The 17,737-nt window shown below is 34.9% G+C and overlaps 1 long non-coding RNA gene across 1 annotated transcript; it reads left to right on the top strand.

The window, feature by feature from the left end:
- Window positions 1-1,772: 1,772 nt before the first annotated feature.
- LOC129229972 (uncharacterized) lies at window positions 1,773-17,374 on the top strand. The gene is made up of 3 exons (XR_008581133.1): window positions 1,773-1,962; window positions 14,399-14,591; window positions 17,158-17,374. It is a non-coding gene; the product is annotated as an uncharacterized LOC129229972 (long non-coding RNA).
- Window positions 17,375-17,737: the final 363 nt, after the last annotated feature.

Genomic DNA, 17,737 nt, shown 5'->3' with positions numbered 1-17,737 from the left:
GTTTTCTGGTGACGTTAAGGGAAAGAATGGGGGTTTGGGGATCTTCCTGAGAAATTTTTCGAAAGTTCAATGAGAAAAATGCATTTTTTAAGCTTTCAAATGTGACGTTAAGGGAAAGGCGTTTGGGGCTCTGAACTGAATATTTTTGGAAGCTGAAGACTGCATCTTAGACTACCTTGAAGTGATTTAAGTGGAAAAGGTTTTGGGGAACCTTCTTGTAAATATTTTGGAATTTTAGTCTTAAAACTCAATTTTTGGTTTCCTTTGTCGATGTTAAGAGAAAAGGAACGAATAGGAAGACCCTCCATTTTTCAAAGATGAAGTTTTAAAACGATTTAGGAGTTGCATGAAAAAATTTCGGAGTGAGATATGCTTAGTTTTTGTCCTTTTTTATTGTCAAAGAAGGAGAAATTCAGTGTTTTTTAGGGGGAGGGGGATTTTCCCCCCAAATCTCCTCCTTGAATACGCCACTGATTACTACTGTGTTCTAATGGTATCTTAACAAATGGCAGTTCTTGAAAAGAGAAAAAAACGAGGGTCAACACCCTGCGTCTTCTCTTTTCTTTCAATAAGAAATAATATGACTTTCAGAGCAGCAACATGTTCTAAAACTCTAAATTACATTAGAAAGAGGGGGGCAGAGTTAGTAATACGTTAGCACGATAAAAATTCGAGAAAAAACTGTTCTCAAATGATAATGTGACAAAGGTAGTTTTTAAATGCTGTTTTCACAAAAACGATGAAAGTTGCCTCTGCGTAATCGTGAGAAACTCTGCCACTTCAAAGTATTCACAAAAAATCAGCTCGAACGGGGTTAGGGACTTAAAAGGAAATATTTGGGGATTATACTTGAAAATGAGGCGTTCATCCGGCTCAGAATCACAATAGTATAATTTTAGCAAATTTTAGGGGTGGAGGGGGCGCGGTGACCAAACTAACAAGGGCCCACCTTGGTTCTTGGCGGCCCTGATTACATTTCCCATTTTTGTAATAAAATGGAGATAATCTCCGACCATCAAACTTTTAAACATAATTAAAGCATATGATTCAGTAGAAAAATAACGAATTCCATTTATTTCGCATTTGTCTGTATGTAACAGTTAATTGGCGTTAATTTTTGTCACAATTAGACAAGAAATATAGAGGTTAGAAATGGTCAAATTCATTCAAAAATGCTAAAAGGATCTTCTAAAACACTAAAGGGTTTTTATGTTCCATTGAGGTAGAACATAATTTTAAGAGAGGAAGTTATGCCATGTAGACTGCAATAACTAGCTGTTGATGATTATACGCACACCCTCGTAACAAACACATTTCGCCATGCTACAACAAACGGAACAATCTGAGGCCAAACTTTGACAGAGTTCCAAACATCACGATTCGTCTCCCACAAGTAGCAATAGCCAACTGAGGATAATGCGTTTCCTTTCACAACAAGTTTCAGAAAGCCCTCGCGCAGAATCTGAAGACACCAGGGATTAAGCATCAGCGTTTGGCAATGCCCATAAATTAGAACCAGCAGCCTCGCGAAACAATGGCTCTTGATTTGAATTTGCCAGACAGAGCATCATAGCCTGCAAATGGAGGCATTATCTTCGCACGTTCCCGTGTGCATTCCAGAAACGGGAAATCCTCGAATACTTAATCGGAGGGATTTTACCCGAGGTTTTTCCGGCGGTCGTATATCAAGTGCACTTGGTATTATGATAAGTCAGGATGAACTGTTGGGTGATGGACGAGGATTCATGACTACCTCTTGAATAAGAGTCAAGAAGAAAAAGTTGAACTGACATGCGCAAACTTTCGATGTGATCCTTGGTTCTTCCTATCAAGGTCGATAAGCGGTCTATAAAAATGTCTGGTCGAGTGCTTCGCTTATGTCACACCAGCTCTCACAGTTGATTTTCGTGCACATCATCTTTCTACTAGACATCAGCGTCAGTTATGACAATGACTGCTTTGGTAAGCGAACTTTCAGATCATTTATGCTGATGTCTCTGGATTTGAGCCCCCATAGACAAATTAAAATTTAAACTTTTATTGATGTTTTTAACTAACTCATTAGGTAGCCACTTTGTACCAACAATGTGGTTTACCAATAGGTAACCAGTTTGTATTTTCAAGCACATCATCTTGCTACATCATCAGCGTCAATTTTGACAATGAGTGCTTTCGTAAGCAAACTTTCAGAACATTTATGCTTATGTCTCTGGTCTTGTGCCCCCATAGATAAATTAAAATTTCAACTTTAATTGATGTTTTTGACTATCTCATCAGTTAACCACTTAGGCATTTACAGACATAACAGGAAATTTTTATGTCAGTTATACATAAAGCAATATGGCATGATTTGTTAGAGAAATGTTACGGATTTTCAGTAGGGCTGCCAATGTGATGTTTTGCAAAACCCAGGATTGGTCTCATAAAATTCCCCAAGTCCTGGGGAAAAGTTACTCACAAAAACTATTTTTTTTTTTTTAATTTTTTTCCCTTTTTCACCTTTTCCCCCTCTTTTAATGTATGCCATGATGTTTTTTAGATTACTATAACTTAATGCATGATCTATACAGGAATTTTACATTTAATACAAATAAAAGACGAATGATTGTTGCCCTCGTAGCTCAGCTATCATAGCTTAAAATTATTATTTAGGTGATACAAAACATTTTAAAAACTCTAAAAATTTGATTCGGATTAACCAGACATCGTGATAAGCGGAACCGGATAAACGAGGTTCTACTGTACACTTATCTCTTTACAAGTGAAATATTTACAAATTTGTTAAGTTTGTTTCCGAGAAGTTTGTTACCTAAAATTCTGCTTACTGTTTCGTTAAAAGTTTTTTAAAACTTTGTTTTCTAAAAATGTTAAATTTGTTACCTAAGAAGTTGTTAATAGAAGGTGGAGGGGGGTGCAATGTCTACTCCGTTTAAAAAAAAATCACATCAATAAGGGTGTTAAGTATAATCTTATTTTTCAATCTTTTAAAATTCCTTTTCAAGCTCTTTACTAAGGTTATCAAGCAACTACTATGCCAATTGAACTTAAAGCAGAAGCTTTAAGAAAGGTTTTTGACACTACTTATCGGGATCGCACTTACCCCTCTCGATGGGGGCCGTAAGACAAGGCCGTAAACAGTCTTGTCTTTGTCACGCCATTTATATGTACAATGAAGGGGGGGATAAGCGTTATACTTTTTTAATGAACTTTAAATATTTTCGTTTATGAACCATTAGGTAGTTTTCATTAAAAATTATGATCTATGCTCTACTGAATTTTAAAAAGAATAAAAAATGAAATAAGGATTTAAACTAAAACACTAATGCAAGGACCAAAGAAGTACTTATGAATATGCAAAAGAACAATATAGTTTGTTCCTTCAGTTCACAACTACTTGTGAGAGAAGTCATATAATATCAGTATTACTAGAAATATCATCTCCTATTTTTCCTAAATATTTTACATTCAGTTCTCGTTACTGACTGCAAAATGTTTCCACATAGCTGTATTAATTTTTTATATTTGTGTATTTATTTATTTATGCTATTTTATTTATATTTATTTATTTAGTAATTTTTGTGCATATTAATTCGCAACTACAATAAACTATAGGGGGCGTTGCAGCCGTATGTTTAATAGCGGATGAAAAAGGTAAAACAAACACACGCCGTAACTTATAACTTTCTTTGATGCTTAGTGAGTGACAGTAATTTTTCATCGTGTTTGTGGAAAGCTTTCTTTTCTATTCTTCTAAAATTACATTACATCACAAAATGTCTGAAGCCTGTAATTAACCCCCAATGAAAACACGTGGAATGGAATGTTTTACCTTTTTCTTTAATGTTGTTAATCACCGCAAGGTAGAGTATTCGAGCTCTGGAGTTGCGAATTAGAAACCAAATTCCAACTTTTGTTTCTTATAATCTTCCAAATCTTAGCTTTCTTCTTCTCTATCTTCAGCTACCAATTTTGAAAATAATTGTATTGCTATTATTTTTTGCAGACGATAAAACTCAAAATATTGATTTTTTTTTCATCTCTATTGTGTATATTTTTTTCCTCCAATTTCTTTTTCATTGGATATTTGTACGCTATCATTTTACTATTTTTTTAAACCCCTCGATACGGCTAATATAACATGTTTTTTTTTTCTTTCATTTTTTTTCTTTGACAGTTTATCTCGAATTGCATGTTCTTTATATGTTATTAATTTATTGATTAACTTTTAAAACTTAGATGCGGTGATTACGCTTTCAATCATATTTGATTTTAAACTTTTAAACTAGACAATTGAAAAAATTCCTTTAGAATATGTTTTTTATTTTTATTTTGTCTCCTCAAAAAAAAAACAAAAAAACTTCTACTTTTTTTTAATCTTACAATTTATTAACAGTTATCTTTTATACAATCGCGCACAATGGGGTTGTTTCCTTTAGTCAAAAGTACTACATTTATTCACAGAAATTGATAGAATAAGCAAAAAAAAATAACATGGACCCAGAAAATACTTTCATTTTCCCAACAGTTATTTTAATTATTTTTTTAAAAAGTCCAACTTTTCAAACAAGGCTTGGTCTTTATGACGTCACAAATGATGTCCTTTGGCGCATTTTTCACTGCGTTTCCACGTTATAATAATCAAGCAGCGAATTAAAAATTGCCTCTACGCTTGCTATCAACCATCTCGTTGCCAGTACACGTGAGTAAAGATGCGAATTACATATTGTGCTCTTCTGAATGGCAACAGTGAATGGCATTTCATCATTTGTGATGTCATCGGCAGAAGCGTTAAACAATAAAAGCGCACCGATTAAAGTAATTTTTTAAAAATATTAAACTTAGTCAAATTATTTAAAAAGTGGTCAGATCCTATGTTTTTAAGCATGCTCTTTCAGAAAAAAAAAATACTTTTAAAATTTTGGAAACGACCTTATTGCTTCTGTAAACACAATTTATCTTTTGATTATTGCTTCAAGTGTCATGGTACTGTTTTGTCGAATAAAGATGGTGCTCTTCATAGGCCCTACTAGACCACTAAGGCTAACCCTTATTTATCTATGCAGAAAGCACAAATTGGCTAGATCGTGATTTTATCGTCATCAGAAAGCCTAGCTGATGATAAAGCATTATCAACAAGCAGTTTGTTGACAACAGGCGAAAGTCTAGCAACAGTTATTACAAAAAAATCTAGTCAAAATTTCCTGATCTTATTTTACAGTAAATTTTGTTTCTTCATGGTTCACTGTAGTTTACTAGTAGTACAACCTCATATGTCCGGAGTACCGGGGATCAAAACCAATCTGGATATAAGAAAAACCGGCTAATCCGGGTAATAAGCAAAACAAATTCTTAAATAAGCAAAGACGTGAAACAAAAACAATGCTTTGCAACAAAATTACGTACGATTGTTTCTCCAAACTCTTCATTTATATTAAGCTACAATGGTGTCGGACTAACGTTTCCTGTTGCTTTTTAGATTAGTGTAATTTATTATACGATCAGTGCAAGAGTTTTACATTTAATAACTAGTATGTTGTGGCCATCACAAAACTTTCTTCTATATTTTTCTTTTTTTTTTTTTTCTGATCCCTCCCCATGCTTGACGAGGAAGCAATATTCCCAACAAAAACAAAATTACACATGCAAAAACTTGACGACCATCCCAATGTCTGAATTATTGCAAAAGCAAAGCAAAGAGCGAAAATTGAAAGTTATTTTAAAAGCCTTGCTGGAATTAATTACAAATATTTTATTTGTTATCAAACATAAGATGGCAACAGTTAAAAATTTTAAATCATTGAGATAATATTTCCACAGACTAATAATAAGAGTAGACCGAGCTATGGCAACCCTTTTGCTGCTCATAAACCAAACCATGTGACTGGTGGATATCCTAGCAACAGCGGGCGTTAATCGGAGCAGACGATCAACGCCAGCGCGAAATAAAATAAATAGAATTGATGGAACACGGAAAAATGATCTTTTATGGAGTCCGATTTGTAAATTTGTTATTCTAAGTTGTAAATATTTTGTTAATATAGTGAGTTTTTCGTTTAGATAGCATTGTGCATTTTCTTTAGTCAATTTCAATAACTCTCTTAGCAATAAAAGATGCAAGCGACCAAGAAGAATCAGCAAACGGTAAGATTTTTACCTACAGTTTCAATTTAAGATACCGATTAGTACATTTTTGCGTTAACGCAAAACGTTTACGCCATTTCGTTCACGCCAACGCTGATAGCTCCAAATTAAATAAAAGTTACCGAAAACTGATCAAAAACTATTACTAATGTCAAAATAATGCATAACTAAAAGAAAAACAGTTCAATCTCTGCACCTGGAAGTTTTTTTTAAATGAAAACACATTGTCTTAAAATACATGTCGAGTGCCAAACTATAGATAATGCTGCCATCTAGCAACCATGCTGCCAAAGTCTTCGCCAAGCCCTTCCACTAGTCACATGATACATCTATGAACCAATTTTCTTTATCAGCAAGAATGAGAAAGCTCGGTCTACTCTTATTATTAGTCTATGAATATTTCCGATCATTTCCATACAATTACTAGTATGTTGTGGCCATCACGAAACTTTCTTCTATATTTTTCTTTTTTTTTTTTTCTGATCCCTCCCCATGCTTGACGAGGAAGCAATATTCCCAACAAAAACAAAATTACACATGCAAAAACTTGACGACTATCCCAATGTCTGAATTATTGCAAAAGCAAAGCAAAGAGCGAAAATTGAAAGTTATTTTAAAAGCCTTGCTTGGATTAATTACAAATATTTTATTTGTTAACAAACATAAGATGGCAACAGTTAAAAATTTTAAATCATTGAGATAATATTTCCTATCATTTCCATACAATTAAAATCACGAGAAATACGCAGACGACAATCTATTACGATTTATCTTTCTTATTGTTGCATTAATAAAAATATTTTTATTCGCAAAAAAAAAAAAAAAAAGCAACACCTCTTGGAGCGATCTGCGTCAAAATTGAACCAAAGCCTGTTTACATATGGATTCACATATATTCCAAATTTCAACCAGAACGTAGCATTACTTCTTGAGATAGGGCACTCAAAATGGAAAAAAAGAACGGGTGATTGCGCTACCCCCTTTTTAGCTGTTGACACAAAAATAAAATCAGTTCTTATACCCACTAAGGGCTACTTGCCGATAAATTTTTCTTTCATTCCGTTCATTATTTCTTGAGATACAGCAGTCACAATTGACGACAAAAAACGTTCTATAGCTCAACTCCCGTTTGAGTTATTGACACCAAAATTGAATCAGCACCTGTTCCTGTTAATACCAACATATGGACCAATTTTTGTTTGATTCCGCCAGTTACTTCCTGAGGAATAGCAAGCACGCGTAACTCAAAAAACGTCCCATTGCTCCACCCCCCTTGGAGGAATTCGCGCCAAAAACTAATGGGCACAAGTTCACATAGGGGCACATATGTGTACTAAATTTCGTTCGATTTCATGCGGTAGTTTTTGTTGTAGAGCGGCCACAAAAAACTGGTCACACACAGACGTGACACACATACACATACACACACACACACACACACACACATACACACACAGACAGACAGACATTTTCCAAAAATGGTCGAAATGGACTCAGCACACCTCAAAACGTTCGAATCCGTCAAAATTCGATATTCGAAAATTTGCACGAATCCAATACTTTCTTCTATATATTAGATATAGAAGAAAGTAAAAATGGAGTTTGGTAAATTTGTTGCCTAAGATCTCAGAAACTACCCGGCAGATTTGGCTGAAACTTTCACCGTTTGTTCAGTTTGGTACTGGGAAGGTTTATAGACCAGTTTGAAAAAATTCCGATTGATAGTTCCCTTTTTATTCCAATTTTAGTCCCAATTTTCGCATAAATGCCCCAATATAGGGGTGGAAAAAAACGTGCACATATTAACATTATATGTCCATCGAAAGCGCCAATTTTTCTGCTGAAGATAGCACCTGTTCGAAGTTTCTAAGTTGTATAAAAAACGAGTTATGAGCTTTTTTGTTCCCTGTTCGAAGGCTTTCATCGACCGAAGTCATTATTTAGTGTGTCATCTCAACTCCCAAGAATTGTTGTATTGTTGAATATTTTTGCGTTTCGTCTGACTTTTTGAGGCTTTTCTCAAGTCAAATCTTAAAGTAACGTTTTTCCACAAGATTGGCTAAAAATAAATGGATTTGGCTGATCATTTTATTTTTAAACGGAACTTATGTAATTAATGGTTTATTATTATTATTTATGCTGATTGGACACTTGCTCACTATATCCAACCAACCAGCAGAAATATCGCCAGAATTTTTCAGAAAGATTTCAGTAGCTGAAGCATTTGGCAGTTTTTTCCACTGTCGCTGTTTTTGAGCCCAAAGACTACGTAATAATGTTTCTCAGCTTTCACCATATAAACACTTCCATTAATTTTTCTTTTTGCACGATTTCAAACAATCGCCAAATTTTACTACTTATTTTGGAAACATTTCGGATGAAACCATTTAGCACCATTTTATTTTGACTAAAAGTATCTCAGCATCTGGCAACAATATTTCTATAATAAAAATTAGTAAGGAGGGGGAGTATTATCGAAAGTGTCCCAAAATGATTCTCGCAAATTTGGTAAGATTTTAAACATCACCAAGTGCCTACAAAAATTGAAATTTCCCAAAATAACTAAAGCAAGTGTAAGGGGAACACGAGTGGCTACATTTTTTAAAACAGTTCGTACATCAATAGCCATACAGAGAAGGTTTTAGATTTAAAAGAAAAAAGTACTAACAAATAAATCTTTTTAAACATGTAAAATTTAATTTCATATTTCGGAAATTCTTCAAATTTGTATATGCTTAAATGTCGTGCTTTCGTTTCTGATTGAATACTGTTTTGTTCTTCAAACTTATTGCTATTTTAGTTTAATGAGTAAGGAAGAAGCTTGATTTTTAATCACGTCAAAAAGGTTTGTTTTAAATTCTTTCGCTTAAAACAGAAAACAAGGGCAAGTAACGATTGTTTCTCTTATTATTACTGACCCAGGCAACGCCGGGTATTTTTGCTAGTTAAATACAAATTAAAAAAAAGTTACTTTAAAAGCCTTACTTGAATTAATTACAAATATTTTATTTATTAACAAACATAAGATGGCAACAGTTAAAAATTTTAAATCATTGAGATAATATTTCCGATCATTTCCATACAATTAAAATCACGAGAAATACGCAGACGACAATCTATTACGATTTATCTTTCTTATTGTTGCATTAATAAAACTATTTTTATTCGCAAAAAAAAAAAAAAAAATCAACACCTCTTGGAGCGATTGGAGTCAAAATTGAACCAAAGCCTGTTTACGTATGGATTCACATATATTCCAAATTTCAACCAGAACGTAGCATTACTTCTTGAGATAGGGTACTCACAATGGAAAAAAAGAACGGGCGATTGCGCTACCCCCTTTTTAGCTGTTGACACCAAAATAAAATCAGCTCTTAAAGCCACTAAGGGCTACTAGTCAAAAAATTTTTGTTTGATTCCGTTCGTTATTTCTTGAGATACAGCAGTCACAATTGACGACAAAAAACGTTCTATAGCTCAACCCCCGTTTGAGCTATTGACACCAAAATTTAATCAGCACCTGCTCCTGTTAGGGGCAACATGTGGACCAAATTTTGTTTGATTCCGCCAGTTACTTCCTGAGGAATAGCAAGCACGCGTAACTCAGAAAACGTCCCGTTGCTCCACCCCCCTTGGAGGAATTCGCGCCAAAAACCAATGGGCACAAGTTCACATAGGGGCACATATGTGTACGAAATTTCGTTCAATTTCATGCGGTAGTTTTTGCTGTAGAGCGGCCACAAAAAACTGGTCACACACAGACGTGACACACATACACACACACACACACACATACACACACACACACACAGACAGACAGACATTTTCCAAAAATAGTCGAAATGGACTCAGCACACCTCAAAACGCTCGAATCCGTCAAAATTCGAAATTCGAAAATTTGCACGAATCCAATACTTTCTTCTATATATTAGATACTAGCCGCCTGCGGCGACCAGCTGGTCCGCCTTTTTACGCCATTCGCCTTTTTGCGCCAGAGTTGCCGCCTTCGGCGGCTGCTTAGACAATTTAGTGACGGTATTAATCAATGTTTTTCTCTTTTTTCTCAATATTATCATTCGCTTTTTTTACACCGATGTTGCCGCCTTCGGCGGCTGCTTAAACAAATTTCGTGGCGGTATCAATCAATCTATATCTATGTTTATCATTAGTCGTTTGAATAAAATATTTTCTAGATCTATCTCCAGTTCCGTCGTTTGGAATATTTTTAAAGGAGGGGGTACGACGTACTCTTCATGCAAATTTTTTCGAAAAATAACAAAAAGCACTTCCACTTTTATGTAAAAGCATTGTTTTTTCAAAGTCATGGTGTATGTGGGGAGGGGAACACTGACACCCCGTTGAAATTCCTTAAATGACGGGCATGCCTCTTTCTTGCTGTCCATCTGCTATATCGAACTCTATATTTGTCTATCTATCAATCTATAAGATCTGCGCATATCTACCTCCTGACAGTACAATCTTTTTTTATTTATGTAAGTATTAATTCGAAAACACAAAAACATTTTTTGTCCACTCAACCTCTATCTATCTCTGTATTTACCTAACCTAACCGCCAATTCGTAACAGAAACGAAGATCATGCAAAAAATCGTGGACTTTATTTATTTAATCAAAATAGCCCTCAAAAATAAAAGCTCTATGTTCCCCGTAGTGTTCAAAAAGTAGCGCTTGCAAAAAAAAAAAAAAAAAGTGTGAAGAGAAGGCAAACGATTTCAGTTGGATCACGTGATGAGGTAAACTCGGAACTCAGCCGGCAAGCGAACAGCGCGCGTTGTGTTCTGCCATTAAAAAAATTGTAAAAAAAAAACTATTGCGTATTTTTCAAAACCTTTTTCTTCTGAAGGGGGCGGAATGTTTTTACTATTACCAACTAAAATTTTAGAATTGAGGGTTCAATACTTGTCGCAGGATGGGTTTCGAAAAAAACTAAACCCAGAAAAAAATGTAAAATAAAGGTTTTTTCAAAAATCTATAAAAAATACAAAAATTGCTCTATCTTCAAAATTTTTTCATTCATCATATTTAAAATTAAATTTCATACACAATAGTACAAAAAATATCCGTCTGGCGCGATTGGTTCGGGATCTGTGTGGTCAAAAGTACTAAAAAGTGCTAAAAATAACATAAAACATTAAATAACTTTTTTTCTAATAAAAATATCAAAAATCGAAGCCCGAGGTGCACTTTTTCAGCAAAAACTGCACCTGTGTACCAAATTTCATCTTTCTAGGCCTTACTGTTTTCCTGGGATGCGCGCCACAAACACACACACACACACACACACACACACAAACATCTTATTTTATTATATGTATAGAAGATAGAAGAAAGTAAAAATCACGAGAAATACGCAGACGACAATCTATTACGATTTATCTTTCTTATTGTTGCATTAATAAAACTATTTTTATTCGCTAAAAAATATAATGATAATAAAAATAAATCAGCACCTCTTGGCGCGATTGGCGCCAAAATTGAACCAAAGCCTGTTTACATATGGATTCACATATATTCCAAATTTCAACCAGAACGTAGCATTACTTCTTGAGATAGGGCACTCAAAATGGAAAAAAAGAACGGGCGATTGCGCTACCCCCTTTTTAGCTGTTGACACCAAAACAAAATCAGCTCTTATACCTACTAAGGGCTACTTGTCTATAAATTTTTCTTTCATTCCGTTCATTATTTCTTGAGATACAGCAGTCACAATTGACGACAAAAAAAGTTCTATAGCTCAACTCCCGTTTGAGTTATTGACACCAAAATTGAATCAGCATCTGTTCCTGTTAATGGCAACATATGGACCAAATTTCGTTTGATTCCGCCAGTTACTTCCTGAGGAATAGCAATCGCGCGTAACTCAAAAAACGTCCCATTGCTCCACCCCCTTGGAGGAATTCGCGCCAAAAACCAATGGGCACAAGTTCACATAGGGGCACATATGTGTACCAAGTTTCGCTCGATTTCATGCGGTAATTTTTGCTGTAGAGCGGCCACAAAAAACTGGTCACACACAGACGTGACACACACACACACACATACACACACACACACAGACAGACAGACATTTTCCAAAAATAGTCGAAATGGACTCAGCACACCTCAAAACGTTCGAATCCGTCAAAATTCGAAATTCGAAAATTTGCACGAATCCAATACTTTCTTCTATATATTAGATATAGAAGAAAGTAAAAATAAAATACTTGGCGCCATTGTAGTACCATTCTTACTTGCTATCATAACTTAACATTATTAAGTGCGTTTGATTTTACTTTTAACTCTACACATCTGTTCCGGATAAATCAGAGTTCCGGATGAACGGAGACCGGATGAACGAGGCTCTATTCGATGAAAAAAAGTTAATTGAGGAAGTGAGAAGTAATGGGGTGTAAGTGAACGTTTTCAAGTTTTGAGTAAAACCCGTATAAAGATAAGGTCCTAGATAAGCTTTCATTGAAAAGTTTTTCTAAATCATGCTATATAAACAGCACTTACCAGAGTTACTAGCGCTATCTCTTGCCCCAACACGGATTACAGGTTCAGGGGTGCCCATCCCCCCCCCCCCAAGTTCAATGGCGCTAATTCCCACCCCCAAAAAAATTTCTTAACCCTCTCCACCACCCTATTTTATTTTCTAGATCTCTTTTTATTTTTTAAAAATATTTTAATTTATTTATTTATTAACAATTTTTTATTTATTTGTTTATTTATTTATTTTTAATCATTATTATCATCATTATTTTATTAGAAAAGTTCTGTGATACGCCAATGACAAACACACACACACATACAAACTAAATAAATAAATGAAATGCGATATAAACAGAATAAAATAAAATAAATAACTTGAATCAAAAATAAATCAATAAATAAATTTAAATAAAAAAATTTAAAAAATTAAAAAATCCCCCCAAAAATTTTGATGGCACAACTTGCGCCGCAATCCCTTTCTGTGGCACCCCTGCACAGGTTCATCTACCATTTGTACAGGTTATCTCAAAATTTTTAGTTTTGCCACATTGCCTCGATTCTTCATGAGAGTCTAATTTATAGATTTGACGAATTCAAACAGAAAAATGTCGTTGTGTACCGTGATTTACTCCTGTTGTTTGATCTGGCTGTGGAGTCGGAGTCGAAGTCGGACTGATTTTGGGATACAGGAGTCAGAGTCGCTATTCGAAGGTTTAAAATTTCCAGAGTCGGAGTCGCTCATTTTATCCCGAAGTCCGCAAGTCTATTGTCCGTTTTTCACGAGAAGGCACTTGACTCCGCCTTCGTCACGTGGTACCCGATGATTCTATTTCACTGCTTTCGACAGAAGCATATTCGAACCATAGCATTTTGTCGTAAAAGCAGCAGTTTTTAAAGTGTATAAATAACGAAAGTAGCAACAGACAAGTGAAGCAAATGATGTTAAGGACGATGACTTTTTTTGCACATAAAAATGCATGCCAAAGTTAAGGTTGTTTGGTTGTCTCATTTACAAGCGCGGGGATATGTTTACCGATCACCCCCACGTAAAATTGAACTTTGTGTTCGAGAAGGCGATACGAAGTACCTTCTCGTGGGAAACGGACAATACCAGTGCTTGCCGAGTCTGAGCCGGAGTCGGAGCCGGACTGATTTTGTGGTAGAAGAGACGTAGTCGAAGACTCGAAAATTGTCGTAGTCGGCGCAAGATTCGATCATTTTTCCTCTGGCTCCTCAGCCCTGCTGCACAAATGTGCACGAACTGTACGCAGGAGTGACCAAAAATACCGATTTATCAGTGCCCCGAATGTGACGATTGATCTTTCTCCTTTCCATTAAAGTAAATATATAATTTTTGATAACGTTTTGAAAATATCTAATGTGGTTTGATGTATATTTATGATGACCATAAAGATTTTTTTTTTTTCAGTTTGATGGTACTTTCTGGCTTTTTTTCCAGAGTTGGCTTACTTACCGTGTTCTTTATCAGATCGAATCATCTTTCTGTGTTGAAAGTGCTAAATTAAGCAAATTGAAACTTAAAGTTTTAAATGAAATTGTTTTTGTCTTCTCTTACAGGAATCATGTGATGCATATGCAAAACTTTAAGTCAATTGAATCGTAAATGAGCAAAATACTAGGCCATGAACCTTAGGGTGGTCTTATTTGGCGCACTTACCTTATTACGATTCATGAATGCTCTTATTTATTTATTGATTCATTTATTTTTGCCTCGTAATAAATGACAGCTTTTTTACCTCTCGCAGGTGGTTTTTCTCCTCTTCCTCTCTTTGCTTTGCACGGTGATGTCTTACCCGTATGGCTGGCCAGCACTTGGTTACAGCTACTACTATGACGCTTATGCACCCTATGCCTATGCTGGTTACGTTTCTCCTTACAACGCATGGTGGTACAAAAGATAGACACAATTAAATTTCTAATAAAGGCTATGTAAAAAAAGTAAGTACACAATTGCATTAGTACATAACTGTGCACAGTGCTGTAGTTTCTGGGGGAGGGAGGGGGGCCATCATCCGACATATTTGATTTTTTATTGTAAAAATAATGCAAATTTAACGTAAAGTTTGTTTTAAACCATTATTTATTCACATACAATGTACCTGACAGCAATGTACCAGTTAGAACTCATCAGTCTGGATTAGTGAATAACCAAGCTGGAGGCAGATGTCATCTCATTGAAGCTGAAGTCATTCATTTAAGCTGAGAGTGCCAACAAACTGGTAGATAAGGTATTGGCACTCTCAGCTTCAATGAGATAGCAATCTCTGGATCTGATCAGGGCCTGATTAATGCATGGTCCAGCGGGTTCATGGACCTGGGCACCACAATTTTTGGGGCACCAAAATAAGGTAAATTTCTTTCTTTCTGCACTTTTTCTTTTTTTTTTTTTTTTGTAGCTACAACTTCGAAAATGTTAGGATTATCTTGCAAGATGGGCAACAAATTTTTCCTGGACCTGGGCACCACTTTATCTTGATCGGGCCCTGGATCTAATAATTGTGCTGTCCAGTATATTGCACGTAGTTTCGCCTTAGCTCTGGCTTAGGGGCGGTAACTTACTGCTACATTATTCGATTTATTTATTTATTTATTTGGTGAGCCCTCTCTCGACAAAATGAGTTCCCCCAAATGAGTTTTTCCAGCTACAACACAGTTCAATTACATCATCTCATACTTTATGTTTAGTTAGAGTATTGAGAAATTACAGATCATAGTTAGCAAAGTATGGTTTGAAATAATTATTATTTGGCTGTAAATATTGAAAATTACGTTAAAACTTGAAGATGTGCTTTAATTATTGAAAATTGAAAACAGAATACTGCATTGATGTTCTACACCTTCTGTTAGAAGCGCATCCGACCTTCAGTTGGATATGTATCAAGCGTGCTTGCATGAGCTAATCTTGAAGCTTTGTGGGCATGAGTAATTCCCCCCCCCCTCCTGTTTATAACGTCAGTCAACGGCAAACAGGGTTTGCCTGAGTTAGTGCGTAGGGCTCTCGTCCATTTTTTAATTTAAAACAAAATAACGGAACTATTGAGCAGTGTTACTGCATTAAAGTTTTCCAGAAACTGAGAGACAGCCAAAAGGAAACCACTCGAAAGATGTACACTGCTTTCGGTGCGGATTTCTCGCTTTTGTTTCGACGTTTTTGGAAAAATACCAGACTTCTGTAGTTCAATAGGCTCCTTACTCTCCTAATATGGTTCTTTGCAACTTCTGACTATTCCCCAAACTCAAGAGACGATTGGGTGGCTATCCAATCGTCTCGTCGTTTCACTTGAAACTGAGCTTGCAAGTTCTTTACGAAATGAAGATTTAATTAAAGATTCTGATAATAATCATTAAAAAATACTTTGGTTAATAGTTTACCTGAAATTTACCATAGAAGTACTATGTATTGAAATAGAAACTGAGCCCAAGAGTTCTTTTCGAAATGAAAATTTCATTTGACTGATTTCGTGGGAGAGTTACCAGATATTGCCATGAAATAATTTAGTTAAAAACGAAATTCTGAAAAATACTATGCAGAAGGGTAGCAAAGATAACAAGAGATTGATACAGTCTGCATTTATTATTTTAGAGGGCGGTAATGTATAAAGATCAAGATTAGCGGTCACCACTAGCCACGTGGCAACTAAAAATGTGGCGGCTAAAGAACTAGTATCATTCAACGCCGGTTGATCCTCTTCCCAATCCTACCAGTGCTTTCAGCAGTTTTAAGGCGTCAAAAAACATTCCTTTAAGAAATGAAACAGATTTCTCCTCGCACAAATAACGCTGGATTATGCAATTAACATTAATTTATTTAATTAGTTATATTAACCTCTACGCCGACAGACTAATGTTGTGGCTAGGCTTTGGCTTCTGACATTCAAACGTGTAGGTTCGAACCTGGCTCCAGTCCATGGATTTTCAAGACACTAAAAATCAACAATGTCTATGTCGCGTGATTATGACTAGTAGTATTAAAAACCAACTTCACCTGGACCCTAGATTATCTCAAGTTAATTTGTGTTTAGTTCTTCGATTCCACATCCTCTAATAATAATACATTCAAAATAAAGTGTCGTGTTGTAATATAAAAGTTTGTGTACGAACTTATCTACATTTTTATTTAATAACAAGCTAACTAAGCTTATTTCTAATTTCGATTTTTTTACTATACAACTTACATTGATGATTTTGAAGGTGGGGGAGAGGGGGAGGATCAGGAACTCACATCAAAGAGGGGCGCAAAGCCAGAAAGGTTGAAAACAAAGCAAAGTAAATAATAATAATATTATAATAAATAAATAATGCTTGTGGGTAAAGAATTTTCTCGGTTTATGTTTCTTGAATTTCAAAGAACTAAAACTTTTATTTTAAACTATATATTAGAATTCAATATTTGTGCTCATTAGTTAAAAGACATATTTTTAAGAAGTTTTATAAAACAGAATATCTCACTGAATAGTATATGATTTCTGTGTCTAATTTTTTCTCTTTCTTTTTTCCTTTACAGTTTACAACATGAATATCGTCCTGGTTATAGCAGTGTGGCCCTCTTATGGACTTGATGTTACTGTTGCTTAAAACATCCTTGCTTTATTATATCGCTCTCTGCATCAGCACAAACTAAGTCAGTCTGAATGTGTGTTCGACATTTTGTCACCCAAAAATTGCAAAGGCTTTCTTATTCTGTTCTTTCAAAAAGTGAAATAAATTCCTTTTATGGCTGATATGATGATGCGTTTCAATTTGTATTTTATTGTTATACTTACACAATAGCTTACACAACAACAAGCTACAATATTTTCAATCATTCACACGCACGTGCGGTGGTCCAAGCAGCTGTAATGTATCCAATTGTCTTCATACTTATAATACTTGTTTGTCACTTATACTTATAATATTTGTTTGTATTATATATGTATTCTGAGTAAAGCGTTTTAATGGGGTAGTTTTCAAAATTTTAAAAGTATTGTTTTTCTGAAAAAGCATACTTAAAAAACATAGGATCTGACCATTTTTTAAATAATTTGTTTAAATTTAATAATTTAAAAAAATTACTTAAATCGGTGCGCTTTTATTGTTTACGCTTC

The sequence above is a fragment of the Uloborus diversus genome, chromosome 9 (genome assembly GCF_026930045.1).
Source record: "Uloborus diversus isolate 005 chromosome 9, Udiv.v.3.1, whole genome shotgun sequence".
In the NCBI taxonomy this organism is placed as follows: Eukaryota; Metazoa; Arthropoda; class Arachnida; order Araneae; family Uloboridae; genus Uloborus; species Uloborus diversus.
Note: the sequence above shows the minus strand (reverse complement) of the source record. Positions and strands in the feature narration are given on the sequence as shown.